General features: G+C 36.1%; 1 long non-coding RNA gene across 2 annotated transcripts; it reads left to right on the top strand.

Moving 5' to 3' along the window:
- The first annotated feature begins 4986 nt into the window (after positions 1-4986).
- LOC131653370 (uncharacterized) lies at positions 4987-8534 on the top strand. Of its 2 annotated transcripts, none has more exons than XR_009299057.1 (3): positions 4987-5380; positions 5759-6740; positions 7985-8534. It is a non-coding gene; the product is annotated as an uncharacterized LOC131653370 (long non-coding RNA). The 2 variants fall into 2 exon arrangements; XR_009299058.1 differs by lacking the exon at positions 7985-8534 and adding an exon at positions 7067-7223.
- Positions 8535-19539: the final 11005 nt, after the last annotated feature.

Below are 19539 nucleotides of genomic sequence, written 5' to 3'. Positions count from 1 at the left end.
ATTGTTGTGATTTATAAGAGTAAATTAATAAATTTAGACCCTGGTTGGTAAGACATGTTTTTAAGCTTATAGCTTATGTCTTATGTTTTATAAGCTCATATGATAATTTAGACCCGTTTGGTAACGGTCTTTTCATCACGAGTTTATAGCTTATTTTACTAGCTTATAGCTTATTTTCCAGACGCTATTTTAAATAGTATTTTACCTTATGTTTTATAGCTTATTATTTTTTCTTCCTTTTTTATCCTTAGTATTTTAATTAATATTCATTTTTAACCCTTATAATTTATTTTAATTTAAAATAAAATAATTATATATTAAATATCTTTTATGTCATTTTACATTTATAAGTTAATTGAACCGCTAATTTTACCAAACACTTCAATTAGCTTATAAGCTATCAATCTCAACCATCTGTTATAAGCTATAAGCCATTAGTCATCAACCATCAGTCATAAGCTATAAGCTATCAGCTAGCTTATCAATCAACCGCTATTTTTACCAAACAGAACCTTATGAAATTTTAAAAAAAAAAGAATTAGTGGGTTTAGTGGAGCTACTAATGTATCGAGAACACACCTTCCTCTGCCCTCTTCTTCAATCTAGAATTATAGAAGTCTAAAAATTTGAATTGGTCTCTTCTTCAATTTAGAATTATAGTAAGCGGAGGTGGAGGATCTTGAGTGAAAAAAATTGTTTATGGACTAACTTTCTTTCTTGCAGGTACGGTGACATAACGAGAGCTATGCTTTCTAATATCGTGACTCATAAAATAAACAAGGTGTCTCTTTGGTGGAAAGACTTATGTTTGGTTGGGTCGGGGGGAATGGTCCGCTGGAAAATTGGTTCCCTTCGGCTATCATTTGCAAACTTGGAATTGGTGATCTTATTGATTTTCGGTTAGACAGGTGGTTGGTGGGAGGGACTCCACTTTGTGAGCAGTTTCCTTCTCTTTTCCATTTTGTTGAGTCCTCTGGTTCAAAGGTGAATGACAACGGGTTTTGGATCTCCGGTGTTTGAGAGAGGCGCATTAATATTTGTGATAACCTTGTAGAAGAAGTCGAAGGTGAACATGTGGAGGATCTTATTCGGGAATTAGGTGGGACTACGCCTATGGTTGAGTTGGACGATTTGTTCATTTGGTGGAAAAATTCTTCAGGGTATTCGGTGAAGGTTGTTTATGACATGATTCTGGAAGGGCGTGTTTGGGGACCAAGGTTGGGAGGCTCTCTTGTGAAGGGGTTGTATCGTTTTTGGAAGACCAAAATTCCTAGTAAGGTTTTAGTTTTTGGTTGGAGGCTTTTGCTTGATAAACTTTCAACGAAGGTTAATTTGGCAAAGAGGAAGATTGTGTCAACTATGATTGAAATTGTGTGTCCTTTTGTGGGTTGGAGGAGGAAGATTCGGATCACTTATTTGCTTCTTGCCCAGTCACTTTCTTTTGGTGGACTAAGTTTTGTGACTGGCTTGGATTTGGTACCGCCTTATTATCGGGTAATATCTTTAATCGTTTTTTTCTTGTGGAGTCGTTTTGTAAGTCCAAGTTTATGGTTGATAATAGTTGGCTCTTTGCTGGGGTGTTTGGAATTGTAGGAATGGTATAGTTTTTAATGGCGTTACTTTGAGGGATTTTGACACGGTAAGTATGATTAAGTTTGTTGCTTGGGAATGATTTTTCTCCTTTTATAAAGTGCGAGAATCCATTCTTTGGGTCGATTGGAGTGTTAGTCCGAATTTGTGTATTAGGATCTAGTAGTTAGGTGTTTTGTGGGAGATGTCTTTGACTATTTTTTTTGTAATTCTTGTTTAGCACCCTTTGTGCTTTTTTATTAATGCCATCTTTGATTATTAATAAAAAAATTTCACGACTATATTTAATTTTAATTTTATTTAAATTGAGTTTAATTGAACTATTAATCGGATGAGATAGTTCTACTTATATGTATTAGTTAATCTACATGGTTGTAAACAACTTGAATTATATATCCTAGTTAATCTAAATGGATGTAAGTTATTAGTCTAAAGTTAATTTTTTGGTCTAACATTTCTATGTGTTTATCATAATAATTTTTTTTTTTTAGTAAATGGAGGACCAAAGGCCCAAGAACAACAACTACAAGAAAACTAATCTTAAAATACAAATATCACTCTTATTCTTCTCCCCATTTTCAGCTTCTTGCCATGCCTCACAAGTAAGTTGACACATTCATTGGCCTCTCGATAAATATGACAAATCTCAACACTCTCCAACTTCGACATCCAAACGTGGATATTTCGCACTAGATTGAACTTCCGCCAATTATTATCCATATCATGGTTGATAATATCGATCGCCGTTTGAGAATCCATTTCCAGCACGACCTTCTTGTAACCACTCTCCACCACCAGCTTCAACCCTTCAAAAATCCCCCACAATTCTCCATTCAAAACACTACAATGCCCAACAAGCTTGGAGAAAACCCCGCACCAATTACCTTCTGCATTTCTAATGACTCCTCCACATCCGGACAAACCATCCCGATCATGTGCACCCTCCACATTCAACTTAACAAAATCCTGACCAGGGCAATGCCATTTAACCAATTTGTCAACTCTACCTCGACTCATGATCCTGCGACTAAGACTCTGCGTAGCCTGGTAATCTTTTTCTCTTTCCTCAATGCACTCCTTCAAATTAAAAGGCCGAGAAAACTTCTCGTCATGCACGATTTTGTTTCTCCAAGTCCATACCATATGAGAACCTATAGCCTAATAAGTGCACCAATCCTTACCAACTTGCCCTCCTACATTCAGGTTGAGACTAATCCACTCATGCAGGTCTCCACTATAGAAATTCGAGCGCAAAACTCCATGAATTTTATGCTCCCAAACAGCTTTCACAGTTTTGTAGTCCCGAAGAGCATGCATCATCGTCTCGCTAGCACTACCACACAACTTGCAGCTCGCGTTGCCAAAACCAAAAACATTCAGACACTGATTAATTAGGATACGATCATGATTAACTAACCACATAAAACACCGCACTCGTTCTGGAACATGTAAAGACCAAATGCTACTCCAAATCTTCATCATGTCACCTCCTCACTCATTATGTGATTGTACATACTCCAAATGGCAAACGACCAGTCTTCTTGAGGTGCCATTATAAAGATATCAGCCACATTAATGTCAACAGGAGGCAGAATTGCTGCAATTTCCAGTTTGGTACTAGTAGGAATCAAATCCAACACTTCCCAATTACACTCCCCATTCTCTCCAAACAAACCACTCACCTTCGCCTCTAGTTAGGAATGAATTATCAGTATTTTCATGTGTTAAAATAACTACCTTTTGATCTAAAGTTGAGCGTATCGTATGAATTTGAGTGATTTTATGGTTAGAATTGAACTTTAGATGTTTGATTCTAGTTGTAAAGCAAATTGAATCACTTTGGGTGTTATTGATGCAGGTATTAAGGCTGAGAAGTAATAACGAAGAAACATGAAGGCGTAAGGACACTGGAGACGCAAAAGCACAAAAAGTGAGATAACGCAAAGTCCGCACCGCAGCAGAACTGGGCGAGACGCGCCAAACCCTCTAGTCCGCGCCGCCCTACCCCGTGTCGCGCCGCGGTTGCTTCGTTAAAAAGAAAGATTGTTATAAATAGAAGCCCTAGTCCTCATAAGTGATAGATCTTTGGTGAGCGAAATTCAGAGAGCATTCATATTCCAGAGCTGAAATCAACATTCGACGGAGAATTTAACATCAATCGAAGACATTCCCTTGATTAAGATGAATCCGTCTATGAAGTTTTGTGTGTTCTTCATGTCTATGGAGAGCTAAACCCCATTGTGTTGAGTTTAAGGTAGTAGTTAACCTATGAAGATGCAATAACTTTGATTAATTCCTGTGAACAATTGTTAAGTTTTATTATCAATAAAGAACCTTGCTTTTATTTTACATCATTGTTGAACTTTCAATCGAGAGATAGGGTTCATACTTTTGCCCTAGGTTTTTATATTGACTTGTTCTTAATTTTCAGAGATGGGATTGTGAATAAGTTTTAATAAATCATCATGTTTAATTCTCTTTATCTTTATTGTTATTCTGAGAGATCGAATATCATACCGGTAGAGGTGGCTCTAAATTGATCTTAGACATAATATTAGTTTTGAGGATGAATGAAGAGAATAGTTTATATAATGGTTCACTTGTGGATTAATTGAGTAATTGCATATGAATAGGTTGATGAACCCTATAACTCAACATATTCATCACCATTGTTAATCACTTTTCAAACTTTCAGTTCAATTACTTATTACTTTCTTATACGCACTTTTAGAATAAACAATCAAAACCAATACTTTTTACCACTCATTATAATTTGACTATAGAACGGCAGTACTATTGACTCAGTCTTTGTGGATACGATATATTAGAAAATATTTACCCAAAATACTTTCAACACCTCTGTCAAGCAAGACGGGATAGTCACGTTACAGTCACTAATACTCTTTCCTCAGCCACCCAATTGTCATTCCAAGCTTGAATATTCGTCCCATCACCAATATTCCAAACCCCAATTTCCCGCAAATCTGGTTGAGTCTTCACAATCGCCTTCCACAAGTAAAATCATTACTTCTAGCCTGCAAAATCTCCCTCATTGTTCCTACCTTGTACTTTCCTCTCAAAATTTTACACCATAAATCCTCATCTCCATTTATAACCTTACTTCCAACACTACAAAAAATCGCGTAAATTACGACGGTTTAGTTATGGCGTTTACTTAAAACCGCCATAATTTACGGTTGATTTTGACGGTTTTCCCAAACGACGTAATTGTTATAATAAAATGGCGATTTGAACAGCCACTATTTACTTATCTATTCCAGCGCGTTTCTTTCACTATTCCCTATATGCCCTATTTTTGTTGGTTAATATCCACATTCTCTCGTTTACACAATAAAATAAATATTAATCATTATTCAATTAAAAATAATAGATTTTATTCAGCCTGAATAAAAAAAAGTAAACCTAGTTCCTTTCATATCCTCTCCAAAGAAACGAAAAATCCTCTTCTTCCTTGCACTCTTTCTCTCTTTTTCCTTTTAATTCGTTTACAATCTATTTCTTAATCTATGTAGAACCTTCAGATAATTCAAGTTTAAACCCTAACAATAATGAGAAGTTTGACAAACTTATCGATATCATTGTTAATATCAATCCCTACCAATCAACCCTACCAATCGCTTGATCCTTCATTTTTGTTCCGTTTTGCCGCAAATCTGTAGTGCGTAGTTCCGAAATCGGTCGTTCTACTGCTCCAATCGTCCGTTCAACTGCTCCAGTAAGGTTTTTTACTGCTCGACAATCCCCAATTTCGCAATCGGCCAATTTCAAGGTAATACCGCACTTACGCTTTTTTGAGACTAAATTGTTTATATGCATTCAGAGGGTTTTGGTCTAAGTTCAAGCTCTTGATGTATTCGTGTAGAAGAATGCCTCTGGGCACTTTGATTGATACTTTCTCTTGGAATATTTTCTTATGTTTGTTGTTTTCAGATTGTTTTTTTATTGAGTTCTCTGATCTCCCAAGTTTGAGCACAAATAAAAATATTGTTTCATCCATCAACTTAAATGCTTCAGAAAATTTTGGATATTTAAGAAGAAAACAACAAAGGCTGAGTGTTAATTTGCTATGTCTTTCAATATGAACTGAAAATTACCTGAATTTGTCTTGGAGGTCTCCTTTAAGCTGTATTTTGTTTGTTTGTTTCAGGATCAAACCAAGTGCCCCCCAATCCAGCATACGCATGTGAAATGGTTCTGTCATGTTTATAAAAATAAGAAGGGCGAGTGATATACAAAATAGAGATGCCTAAGCACATGAATAATTCTGGTATATAATCAATAATTATGCCAAGCTTTATTTTCTCATAGTGTAATGATTAAGAAACACCTAATTATATGATTTACTTCTTCACACATAAAATGTGTCACTTTGGGATGATAATATTTATCAATCTATACCATTAATTTCTAAAGAGAATTTCTTCATTTATGGATTCCATGGAATTAACTTGTCTTTATGTGCTTTGTAAATAATCTTGCGCATTACATTTTGTTAAGATACCAAACCCTATAGTATTAGAATTCTCTATAATTTGTGCGAGAGAGTGAACTGTAGCAAACATAAAGAAACCTTTCTAAACTAATCCATATAGATATTATTTATGTTTAAGTATTGTTGTAAAACTTCATTGTTTATATGCAAACAAAATACTTCAGTTCACCTCTTCATCACTAGCTATAGCTAATGACTCATCTCTTCCTTAACTTCTAGAAACAGTACTTCTAGCTCTGCTTCTGTTAGTGACTCTAATCGTTTCTACATATTCAATAGAAGCAAGCTTATTCTATGACATTAAGTATTGAGAAAAAGAAACAATGTTAACAAATATCTTGGTGAAGACACAAGTTTCAGTTCATATACTATAGATCGCTCATCTTAAAGGGAGAACAGTAAATGAAGATGTGTTATGTTGTCTCATAAGAGTTCATGCAAAGGAGGCAGACGGAGACCATGTGGCAGCCTTGAGCTCGGTGCTGAAAGAGTGAGAAAGAGGGATTAAACTACACCACGTCTTCTTATCTTAAGCCTTGATTTCAGTTGGAGGATGAAGGTGCAAGTAGTAATCTTTGGCTCTTAGTTCTCTGTCTTAGGTTTGCTTCTAGACAAGCTTGTCGGAAAAGTTGCGCAGGTGAGTACCAGTATTGTTAATCTGAGTTGTAGTGCTTTGGTGACTGTTTGATTTTTTATTTTCAATTTGTCGCAAAATAAGTACAAAATGTGTATTTGAATTTGAACAAGCCGGTATTTTCTTCATAGTTAAAAGACTTTCTGTCAAGCTGCTTTTTTAATACAACTTAGTTATCATTTTCTGCATTGGCTATTAATACGGATTCTGAAGAGCAGCCTAAACCTTTTGGTATGAGGAAGGCGCACAATTGATGAAAATTCCAATGCTCTCTCTTATCGTTTTCAGCCTTTGATATATAGTTGTTGATTAATTTTGTACTATTTCAGATTTCTTCATCTTGAAAATGTCGAAGTCTCTTCATGGGCTTTAGTGAGACTTACTTTTACAATAAGAAACAAACCGCTCCACAATTACAAAAAAAAAAGGGATTGAAATCCTGAATTGCAAAAACTACAGTAGCCAAACACGAATTATGACAACTAGGCAAGTTTTTCTTTCCTAATCCCGCACTTGCGACTGAGTTATGTCTCTAATATGTTTTGAAATTGTTTCCTCTTGTTACTTAAGGAAAAATTCCTTTGTTATTCAGTATTTCTTCCCGATTTTCTTAGCATGACTTGCCTTATTAGCTTTTTAGGCCAAGTCACATGTCAAGCCAAGCCCAGGGATAAAAGTAGAAGGAAGTAGCCACTTAATAACACACAATTTATTCTGTTTAATTAACATTATGCTTCATACATTTTTGCTATTTGGCTATTACCTCATAGTAACATCAACACCTTTTTACTTTGTTTAAATGAATTAGATAAAAACACTATTTCATAAAAAAAGTAGTTCCTGTTTTTATACTAATATAACTTCCATTTTCTCTTATATAAATACCTTGGTTATGTTTTTATACTAATATAAACATGTTGATTTGGAATATGTATTTTAAGGATCTCTGGCCGGTAAAACCAGGAGATGATGGTAAATGTGGCTCAGCTATGTTCTGTTCTGTGACACTTTTTACTTATAGAAACATATTAAGCTTCACATGCTTCGTAAAATTATTTATATCTTTTTCACTTAAATATCCTAGAGGGAATATATTTATCATGAAAATCTACAACTTGATGAAACTTGAAAGTTAAATTGTTCGTCTTCGAATGTCTCTGAATAAAAATGCATTTAATTTAATTGAGGCCAGATAATCTATGTCTATAGTTGCTTTAGTGTGACTTGCATTTATTGTTATTTAACAGGAGGTCTCATGTGTTTGGATTTGGACCAACAATGAAGATAGTAATTTAAATCAGATGCCCCAGCCTTTTGTTTTGGTGGATTCTTAGCCGAATCAACTTATTACTCATGAAGACCGGACACCTCCTTCATAGCTCAACAGTGAGGAATATACGTATAGTTATGGTGATTTGGTTTTGGGAGACAACTCTCATAGAGGAATAGGTTTCCCTGCTGAACATTATAAGACCCCAAATGGCATTGGCACATCATCTAAATGGATGCTACTGTCAACCTCAAAAGATTAAAGTCTTCTAAAGAATCCATGGTACTATTATGCACCCCTCATGTCAAAGATCCAATGTTATTCACGTAGTCTTATGTTTTTATTTTAAGTTTATTGTTTTGGCTTATTGAATTTAATTTTACTATTTGATAATCAAAAGCTTTGAGATTTTCAGTTAAACAATGTTGTAGTCTCAAATATCCTTGTATTTATATCATTAATTACCTGTAAAAGATGTAGTCCCTTGATTATTTGGGCTGGATGGTGGAAATAGTTTGGCTTGGAAAGCAGCTGGTTGGGAAGTGGTTGTATCTTTAGTTATGTCTATGCATTATTATTTTCATTTTTTTATCTTTAGTTTTGTTTATGCATTAATCTTTAGTTTTCAGCTTTATATTCCACTTGGTTTCTTTTTTTCACTTGTATACACATATATATGCATGCATCTGTGGACTAGCCTTTTAATTAAGCATGTCGCCTAGAAATTTTCTTTTTAATCATGTACCAGTTCTATGATTCTATGACTAGATGGAAGGTCTTGTAATTTAAATTAAAAATTGACATAAGATAACGTTATTTTATGTGTTATATATATATATATATATATATATATATATATATATATATATATATATATATATATATATATATATATATATATATATATATATATATATATATATATATATATATATATATATATATATATATATATATATATATATATATATATATATATATATATATTGGTGGAGTTCAAATATTTTTTTTCCTAATAGTAGTAATTTACGACGGTTTCAGCTGACATAAAAATATGTAGAAATATTTTACATGAAAAATATGGCGGTTAAAACCGCCGCCATTTTCAATCAAAAAACGCCATTTTAAACTATGTACAAAACGGCGGCACAGCGGTTAATTTTATACCGCCACTATTTTCCTAGCGGTAGCCAAATTTAAGGCGTTTTAAAAACGCCATTTTTCATTAATTGTGGCGGTTGAAACCGCCATAATTTACTTGAATGAACCGCCATAATTTACGCGTTTTTTTGTAGTGCAAGCTTCATAATACACGCCTGGTTCATAATGCTAAGATCTTGCAGCCTAAGGCCTCCATACTACTTGGCTGTCATAACCTTTTCCCAGCTGACAACATGATGCTTCCTCTTATCCTCAATATACCCCAGATAAAATCACGCTGGATTTTGTGAATCTTTTTTATTCAAGCCTTAGGCAGCAAGTTTGTCATCATCGGGTATATCGGAACATCTTCCATAACACTCTTAGTAAGGGTTACTCTTCCTGCAAACGAAAGCTGCCTCCCTTGCCAATTGGATAACTTCTTTAAATTCGGTTAATCACATAGTTGAAATCATTTCTTCTAAGAGCTTCCTCTTTTAGAGGAACTCCCAAGTATTTACCAAAGCTTTTAGTCTCCTTGAAACCATATAGCCGCATCATTTTAGCTCTCATGCTCTTAGACACATTACTAGAAAACATGATACTAGATTTTTTCCTTGCTAATTTATTGACCACAAATTTTGCAAAAGTAATCAAGAGTCTTCTTGATACATAAAATTCGCTTCTCTGTGGCTTCCCTAAAATTAGTATGTCATCCGCAAATATTAGATGAGATAAATGCATCCCATTTCTTCCAATCTAAAAAGATTTCCATTCTTTCGCATTAACTGCATGATCAATCATACGAGACAACTTCTCCATGCACAACACAAAAATATAAGGTGTTATGGGATCCCCTTGACAGATACCCCGATGAAGACAGAAAAACTCATTTCTACTACTGTTCCAATTCACATTAGTTTCCACACATGAAATGCCATGCATAATAATGTTGGTCATCTTTTCCGGTAAGCCAATATCCACTAAAATTCTCCATATAAACTCCCAATTTAATTTATCATATGTCTTGGTTAAATCAATTTTCATAGCAAACGCCCTTTTTCTACCTTTCATCATGCTCATGCTGTGAATAGCTTCATTAGCAATAATGATATTTTCATGAATGGATCTGCCTGGGACAAATCCTGTCTGGTATAGAGATACAAGTTTCGATAAAACTGGATTCAACCTTCCAACTATCACCTTGCTAATCACTTTATAATTTGTATTACACAAGAATATTTGGAAAAATTGAGCCACCATTTGAGTTTGCTCCACTTTAGGAATAAGACAAATGTTCATTTTATTGATATCAGCCACACTGCTCGGATTGGTCCACACCTGACGAACAAAATTACTCAAAACTTTGCCAACAACTTCCCAATCCTTTTGATAAAAACCAGCAGGGAATCCATTCGGGCCTGGTGCTTTCCAAGGTTGCATTCAAAATACTGCTTTCCTCATTTCCTTAGCACTGATATCTTGTTTCATATCATCCGTACTATGATTATCTAACTATGGAAAGCTAACGGGAGTTTGTTCCCACTTGCACCACGAATTTGGACAGGAAAAAGTTCTCTATACAAACCTGTTACATGCTTATTCAAGGTGTCATGATCACTAATCTACTCCTCATCTTCATTCTTTAGAATAATTATCTTATTTCTTTTCACCCTATCAATGGTCTTCATGTGATAATATTTCGTATTTTGATCTCCAAGTGCTAGCCACAATGTTCTAGAACATTGAAACTGTCGCGGGGAAAAATCGTATCCTTTTTTCGGGATGAGACACCTGATGCCTTCTTTGGGCTCGAGTGCTCAAAAAATTGATTTTTCTTTTGTATCGACCAAACTTTTTATTGTTTCCAAAGTAGGAAAAGGAAAAAAGCTGCAATAACCTTAAAAGTGGGAGAGAGATTCCGGGTAAGAGGGTTGGTTATACGAAGGGAAGGTATTAGCACCCAACGTATCTATAGTACTCTATAGGTTTCTTTGTTATGTCCATTTCATTCTATGCTATTGGGGTTCTTGTGAAATAGGTGGAACCTAATGTGTTTGTTTGATTATGCTCGCAAAGATCGTCGCGATCCTCTGCATACATATCCCTTAGAGGGAATCAGAGCATCTGAAGCTCGGGTCTACGGGTGCTAAGGTTTGAATGGTTTGAGGGAGAAGTTTTGCTCGCCAAGGATACGACCTTGTGCCTACGTATTCTCAAAGGGATGTTGAGAAAGTCAGAGCAATCGTAGTTCCCACTTATGCTAGTGGAAGCAAAGGAAAAGAGACAAATGTCATCTCAATGTTCGATGTATCTAATCTATATCATCACATACATCTGTTTGATTTTGTTTGAAAATCTTTTCATTATAAGCCCTGGGCCATGCCACTTATGGTGCTTAGAATGATAAAGATGCTTTCTAGCCAGCCTTGTGGCAAAAACTTTCAATGAAGTCAGCCTTGTGACAAAAAGTTTTGATTAATCAGCCAGCCTTGTGGCAAAAGTTTCAATGAAGTCAGCCTTGTGACAAAAACTTTGATTAATCAGCCAGTATGGTGGCAAAAAGTTTGATCGATTAGCCAGCCTTGTGGCAAAAGAGAAATTTGATTGATTGATTGATTGTTTGTGATGATATAGATGAGATACTCCTATCATAGAGATGATAAATGTCTAATCTCCTGGGGTATTTGTTTTGGATATTGGGGATTGTCATACCCCAAATTTGTCCTACCCTTATTCATCTGGCTTATAATTCACATGCATACACCATTTAGGTCATAATACAACTCATGCATTCATATCATTGGTATTAATCAGAGACTAGAAAGGGATATCTTTTATGGCAGAGGATTTCCTACCAAATGTGCGGATCTGAGGTGTAATCATGTGGCTCTATGTTCATTGAAGTCCACCTGGATTAGGATTCTCTCATTCTTAACTCAAGGCATTGGTCGAAAAGTACAAGCTTGATGTTCATCTGATTATCCTGAATTAGGGTTTCTTGACCAAAGTCAACGCAATTGACTTTTTGGTCAAATACATTGATCGAGAGATGATTTTATGGAGAGAAGTGGCATGGTGCTTGTGTGGAAGTGTTCAGTCGATTTCCATTGGTCAGAAGCAGATTAATCGGGAATTTCATCGAAATCGGAGAAAGATCAGAACAGTTGACTTTTGGGTCAAAATCGGAAGAATTATTCGAATATTGACTTTTGATGGAAAATCGGTCAAGAAAAGTCGAGGAATGAATAAAATCGGGAGTTCGACGGAATTTGCCAAAAAAAAAAAAAACAAAAATAGAAAGTTTTATACTTAGAAAAATTGTGAGACATTTGAAATTTTAGTGAGTAGTCCACTTCATCATCATTTTACACGTGGCAAATGGCAATTTTTGGAGAAGTTCCCAACATCAAAGTTGTTCCTCTCATGGAAGAGAACAACTTTGTAGTTGGACACTTTTTCATTTGAAGCTTGGTTAGAGAGTTGTTAAGGTTTGAAGTGGAGGATTTCCATCTGAATCAAGTCATGAAGCTGGGCACATTTCTGGTCATACGGGACACATTTCATCGAGCACGTGGCGTGCCAACTTTGAAGCCGATTATCTGGAAATTCAGGGACCCTACAAGAGAAAACCTAGTACGTATCTATTCTTTGCCATGTCCTATACACGATGAAGCAAGAATCAAGCCATTTGGACAAAGAATGAATCATTTGCAAAGCTCCAAAGTCACATGTTCACACTGGTCCAAGTTAGGCATCTGGCTGGGCTTGAACCCTAGTCACGCGTAAACCTTTCATCAAACACGTGGCGCGCTGAATTCGAAGCCAGCTTTAGGACTCTACAAATAGCCATTTGGATCCATATTGATATCAAGTTGTCCCTTGCCATATGCTCTTCCCAACAAGTTATGGATGGAAATCATTGAATGTGTGTGGATCAAGATATGAAAGCCCAAAGTCATGACCTGACCAAGTCGTATCCCTGCAGTGAATCTAGGCCAAAACTTGAGTCTGCGTGCGAGATAGGATCAGCCATGCCGAGTGATGTTTGGGCGCATTTTTGAGCAAGTTCCAGACCTCATCTTTACAACCCTCAAACATCAAAACTCATCAATCATATGCCCTCTTCATGTTGCTTTCGAGTTTGAAATGAATGGTGCCCTATGGAGGAAGATATGAGCATACAAAGTGAGGCCTACGCATAGTTTTATGGCTGCAACATACAAAGACTTTCCACACCATCATATTACTACAAGGCCCATGCACAATACTATACTACAGTCACCCTCACCTTAACACCATACACACTCACGCATGCACCATATATAAACCAAACCCTTCGCAACTCACGAGACACTTTTTTCACTTTCATAATCCCCTCTTCAATTCTTCTCCATCGTTCCCTCACTTCTCTTTCTCTTCTCTCATCCTCCAAAGAGTTTGTTACATCTCTAACAAACTTCTCAACCACCATAACCAACCTTCAATTCCTTCATCTTCTTCACACTCTTCCTCACCACAAAAACTTCATTCTCCGACGCTGCATCAGCTCCAACCACCACCCTCTTCCCTCACCAATCCCCAACACACGTTTTCACATTCATCATCACCACCATAATGAGCCTCTCCATGGCATCATCGTCATCTTCATTATCACGTCAAAGCGTTCACGGCAAATAGCAAGAATCGGAGTCAAAGTTTACAGCATACCACAGTCTTCGTCCGGTTCACAAATATTGAGTTTAGCTCTCAAGAATCAACAAGCGCATAGCTGACGGCATATTCGCACGGTGGAGTTTCTTCTTCTTTCAATTCCAAATTACTCAGGTAAAGCGTGAAACTCTCCCAGCATGCTAGGAATCTAAGACTAAATTCATATGCTCTTGTGGATACGTGATGCGTTGCGTGATAATTCTTGGATCCTTGAGATGTGTTGTTGCTTTCGCTTATGATGATGATCTTTTGAATGTTTGAGTAAGATATATAAGTTTTGTGCTGCGTAGTGGTTGATTCTGCATCGTTACATTACGTTTTCGTAGATGTTGTTTATGTTAGGGCTTCGAGATTGCTCTCGGTTGGGGATTTAGAGGTATCTAATGAAAAGATTGAGGCTAGATTTATGTTCATGGCAAGAAACCGAGTCGAGATGTGGCGGTTTCATTAATTTCTGGGTGGCTGTAGTAAGCTCCGCCGTGAGTAGCCCGGAGAAGACGACCGGAGTTTGGTCTCCGGCGTCTGAGTGTTTCAATTGCTTCCTCTCAGTTTGCTTGCGTGTCTCTGCGTGGTTAGTCCCGAGTTTCCTTTTTGTTTTATCCAAATGATTGGAGAGCGCCATTGTCACGTTCTAATTGGCTCATTCCTCATTTTTTGTCCTTTTTGATTTAAATGATTATTGACCCATTGATACTATATTCCCTATGCATGTCACGTTATTTTCTGATTTGTAATACATGCTCACAAAATAATAAAAACAAAGTGAACAAATTGAAGTTGTTGTAGTTGGGCCATTAAACGAAATGGGCTTAGGACTTTCCTGAATCAAACCGTCCTTTTGCTAGTACACCATGCGTATCCAGACTGGGCCTGAACGCCTTGCTCTTCCCACCCCCTTGAGTCAGGCCCATTTTTTATTTGTACTTAGTTTCAGTTCATTTAAAAAACGCTAATACACCCCCTGGCAGCCTAGTTCTAATTTCCATTTTAATTCCTTTGTTTTCTTTTATTTTTTGCTTCTTAGGTCTTTTTTTAGCCAAGTAAAATGTATAAAAATGATTTTAGATATTTTAGGGTGTAAATAATGTTCATAATTTTCGTTGATTTTTGTTAATTGTTTTGACGCTTTTAATAAACTTTTTTCTTTACAATATCTTGAATTCTCTTTTGTTTTTGAGCTTCCTTGTAAATAAGACTTGTTAATAGACTTAGGAATTAATTTTAGTCTTGCTTTTTTATAGAACTAATTGATATAGGTGTGTTTGTGAATACCGTTTGTTTGCTATAACTCTCAATTTTATTTGTCGCATATTGATTTTCCTTTACCTATTCCATGCATAGTTTTTGTTGTTAATAAATTGTGTAGTTTATCATTTTAATTCCATGTGTAGACAACTTAGACTAGAATATAGGATTAGTTCCCTTCTTTCATTCTTTTCCCTTTCAACTTTTAAAATACTTAATAAATATCGATGAAGATCATACCGTTACTATATTTCATAGTAGGAAAGAAATGATTGGGGTGTAGGCCCCGATGTATGTTCTTTCCTACTTAGCGGAGAAGAAATGATTGAGGTGTGAAGCCTCGGTGTATTTCTTAACCGTTATTTAGAGAAACGATTGTGGCGTAGGCCTCGATGTGCGTTCTCTAAATATGCAAAACAAAACTCTTTTTGGTATGATCTAAGTCACAAATAAATTCCCTTAAAAAAAAACACCAACCAAAAACACTTAAAACACTAATAAATGATCAGATTTAAAACAAAGTAAGGAAGTGATGCGAAGCCTTGTAGTGGGTTTTGTCATCATGGAATTACCCTAAAAGACACAAACCAATCATTTCTTTTTCTTTTGCCTCGTTGGCACCTAAGGGAAATGTCATTTCCGTTCGTACGCATCGTAGGTCTTCCCTTATGCAAGAACGTGAACGTTGACTCCGCCCAATTAAAAAACACAAAAACAAACAGAAAATCGTGAGCCGAGCTACGGTAACTCTGATTCCTGAAAAGGATACGTAGGCAGCGGGGTAGGGCCCGTGCGAGTACAATTCTTTATTTTCCCTACATTCTGCATTCATTTCGCATTTAGACATAGACATAGTTAGACACCCTTTAGATAGAAACAGACATAGGTGGATACCATCGAGTACGATGGGCGCGAGGGGTGCTAATACCTTCCCCTTGCGTAACCGACTCCCGTTCCTTGATTCTCTGGTCGCAAGACCCTGTTCCTTACTTTGTTAGGTTTTCTGATATTCCTTTCCCTTATGGGATAAATATATTGGTGGCGACTCTGTTCATTTTTCGCGAGCGTGCGACAGCTGGCGACTCTGCTGGGGATGTTGCTAGACCTGTTGCTGGTCCATCCATAGCGAGTCGATCCTAGCCTTTGTTTGTTTCTTTTATTGGGTGTTTATTTGTTTTTATGTCTATACCTTGTATATATGTTTGCATGTTTATTGTTCTGCTTGCATATCATGTTTATTTCTGTTTGCACATCATGCATATGGATTATATTCTGTGTTCCTTGGGGTCTTCTGTTCTGTTTTGCAGGTTGGGTGGGATGTTCTATGAGGTAAAAGGCCCAATACCCAGTGTCATACCCCAAAATTTGCCCTCATATATTTACGAACACCACTTTATTTCGAATAAATGAATTGGTACAGTGGGTAAGAACTTGAGCGTAAAAGCCACATTGGCGCAAAGTCCCGGGTTCGAATGTCACTCCTAAATTTTTTTCCTTTTTATTTCATTTGCATTTTTTTTGGTTTACTAACCCTTTTTAGGTTGACAGTTTTAATTTTAATTCAATTTAGATTTAAGTTGAGTAAAGCCCATCTTTAATTTAACCTAATTTTTAGTATAAATAAACCATGTTTTTTCTACCCGGGGAGGAACGAATCCTAACCTAGGGAACCTTCTTTTTCACGTACAACCAAAAACCCTCATTCTTTCAAATACAAAAAAAAAAAAAACCTTTATTACGGCAAACTAACAACCCGTACTTTCCAGTTCTCAGGTATCCACAACCGAACACGTGAAAGATTCCCTTGGTACCTTCATACTTCCATCCACGGTACACCTTTCCATAGGTCCAAGAACTTCACAGAAAGACTCTCACAACTGAACCTGTAGAAGCAGCACCAACGAAATTCAACCCTCAATCCAAACTTCTTCATCAATCAGAACCAACAACAAACCATTATTCATCGATTACAACAATTCAATATCGAATACAACTCAGCAACTCAACAAACCGCATGTGAACATCGAAGCATAACTGTCCCCTTCGCCTCAACTCTCCAACAACGCACCACTTCAACGCGATAGAAGCCAGAATCGCGACGCCTGTCTCTCTACCATGATGGCAACACCGCAGCTTCCGACGGGACACCGGCGGAATACACGCAAGGCCACACTCGACGAACACCGACACGCAGCAACGGTACACAAAAACAACAACCGCTGAGAATGCCGATGAATTATTTGTTGTGTTTCGATTTTGTTGTTGCAGGTTGTTGTTGAAGAAGAAGACAGAAGTAGAAGAGAGCAAGTCGGAGATCATTGCCGTCGCCGATGAATCGCTAACTCCGCCTTCAACAACACCCTTCCAATCTCTTGCCGCGGCATAAAAGCCTCTGCACACAAAAAATGTCCCTGGTAATCTCTTTTCTTAGATTCATAGTTATTGAGATTTGTTTAAAATAAATTGATACTAAAAGCATGTTGCTATCTCATTTGCATGAAAGAAATTGGGGTTGGGAAAGAAGAGCTGTTGTTTCACGTTTCAGGAAGAGAAACTTTACTCTCTTGTTCTTATCTGTTTGTTTTTATTGTTTGTTTTATTATTTTTTCTAATTGCCATACCGAGTGTCACTTTATTGTTGGCTAGAGAATAGGAGTTGAAAAGTCAGCCTTGCTCCTTGCATTTTTCTCTCTATGGTATTCTTTGTTTTTATTATTCTCTTTATGTTGATGGTGTGTGCATTATAGTAAATAAATGTGAAGCATGTGTGTTTGTGGTTACTGAGTGTAGAAATGAAAAGTTAATGCATATTCATGCATTTAAATATTCTCATGTGTAACAAGGTGTATATATTATTAATCTTAGTAGAAAGTCAAAATGAGATATCCCACTAATTCAAGTTTTAAATGTTTGTTGCTCATTTAATAAAAAAATTAATAATAAAACGCCAAAAGAAATATTTTATTTTCATGTATAAATAAAAAATACAAACAAACTTGTGATTTAGATTTTTTTTATATATTTAAAAATACTAAAAAATATAGTTTTGTTTTAATTTTAATTTCCTTTTGGATTTTAATATGCTTACTTCTAGGTTAATATTTGCTAATATTTTTGTCATTTTTCATGCATTATTATACATGTATTCGTTGCTACTATTTTTTTGTTTATTGCGAGGTACATTCGAGCTATTGAACTATTCTTGCGAATATTCGCAAATTCATCCTCAATCTCCTACCGTCCAGATCTAACGAACGCAAAGCTGAAGGTTTACCATGCACCCTCAAAGGCTGCCACAATGAACCAAAGCTAAGTTATTTCTTTATTTTATTTTTATTATTTCTTTTATTTTTAAATACATTTATTCATCCCTTTTTCTTTTTCTTTTATTATAACTCTTTTTCTTTATTTATTTTTATTTCTTTAATAAAATAGTTTTATATGACAATTTTATACTTAGTTATTTTTTATCGAAAACTCATTTTTTTTAAGTAATTCTATTAGTATTTATTTACATATTTAAAATTCCATTTAATTTCCAACCAATAATTAATTAATTTGGTTTTATTTATTTATTTTATTAACCATGGTTAACTTGTGCCCTAATCAGGGTTTACAAGGATCCTTGGTTTACAAGGATCCTTCCTACACTGAGAATTTTTCCTCCTTTCTTTTTTCCAATTTTCAGGGTTTGTTGATTGCCAAAGTTACGAGTACTGGTAACCCTAATCTTGATATTTCTCTTTATCTTTTATTATTACTTATGTCAAACCCTATTAAGGGATCCGCTGGTTACAATTTCCCTCCCCCATATCTGTTTTGATTATATTATTATGTACTGCGTGTTTAGTAAAATAGGGAGTGGCAACCTTAAACTGACTTAGAATAATTAATTAAAAGATAAATATCTGAATCGAATCACGTGATTGATGCACACACGCACGCTTTTTGGGTAACCCTCTCTGTTGCCTGTTGCCTTGTTGCCTGTTGCCTTTGTGTTTTTGCAGGATAAGCCACGTCCCTCGAATTCGAGGATACCTCAGCCATGTTGCCTCGATAAAAAGGTCACGACCCTAATGATGCTGCCTTCGATACACAAATGACCTCGACCCTCGGATGTTGCCTACGGAAAAAGGCTGAGGTATCTTCTGGCTGCCTACGAAAAATGGCTTATTCTGATCCTTGCCTTAGACTACCTGCCCCTCTATGGCATGGGACAGTCTTATGGTAAAGGATACTTCGATGACCCTTCAACCTCCAAACGAAAGGCTTCCTGCCCTCTTATGGCAAGGATAGACCCTTTCATTCTGAAAGGCTAAAAGGAGACCTATCATCTGAGTTTAAGGTAATTGCCCCTAATTGCCTTGCAATGCTCAAACTTTTATTATATTCTTTCTCATGATTTTTCAAAAGGGCAACGCTTATTCACAAGCT

This window comes from Vicia villosa, linkage group LG2, assembly GCF_029867415.1.
Source record: "Vicia villosa cultivar HV-30 ecotype Madison, WI linkage group LG2, Vvil1.0, whole genome shotgun sequence".
NCBI classification, from domain to species: domain Eukaryota; kingdom Viridiplantae; phylum Streptophyta; class Magnoliopsida; order Fabales; family Fabaceae; genus Vicia; species Vicia villosa.
Note: the sequence above shows the minus strand (reverse complement) of the source record. Positions and strands in the feature narration are given on the sequence as shown.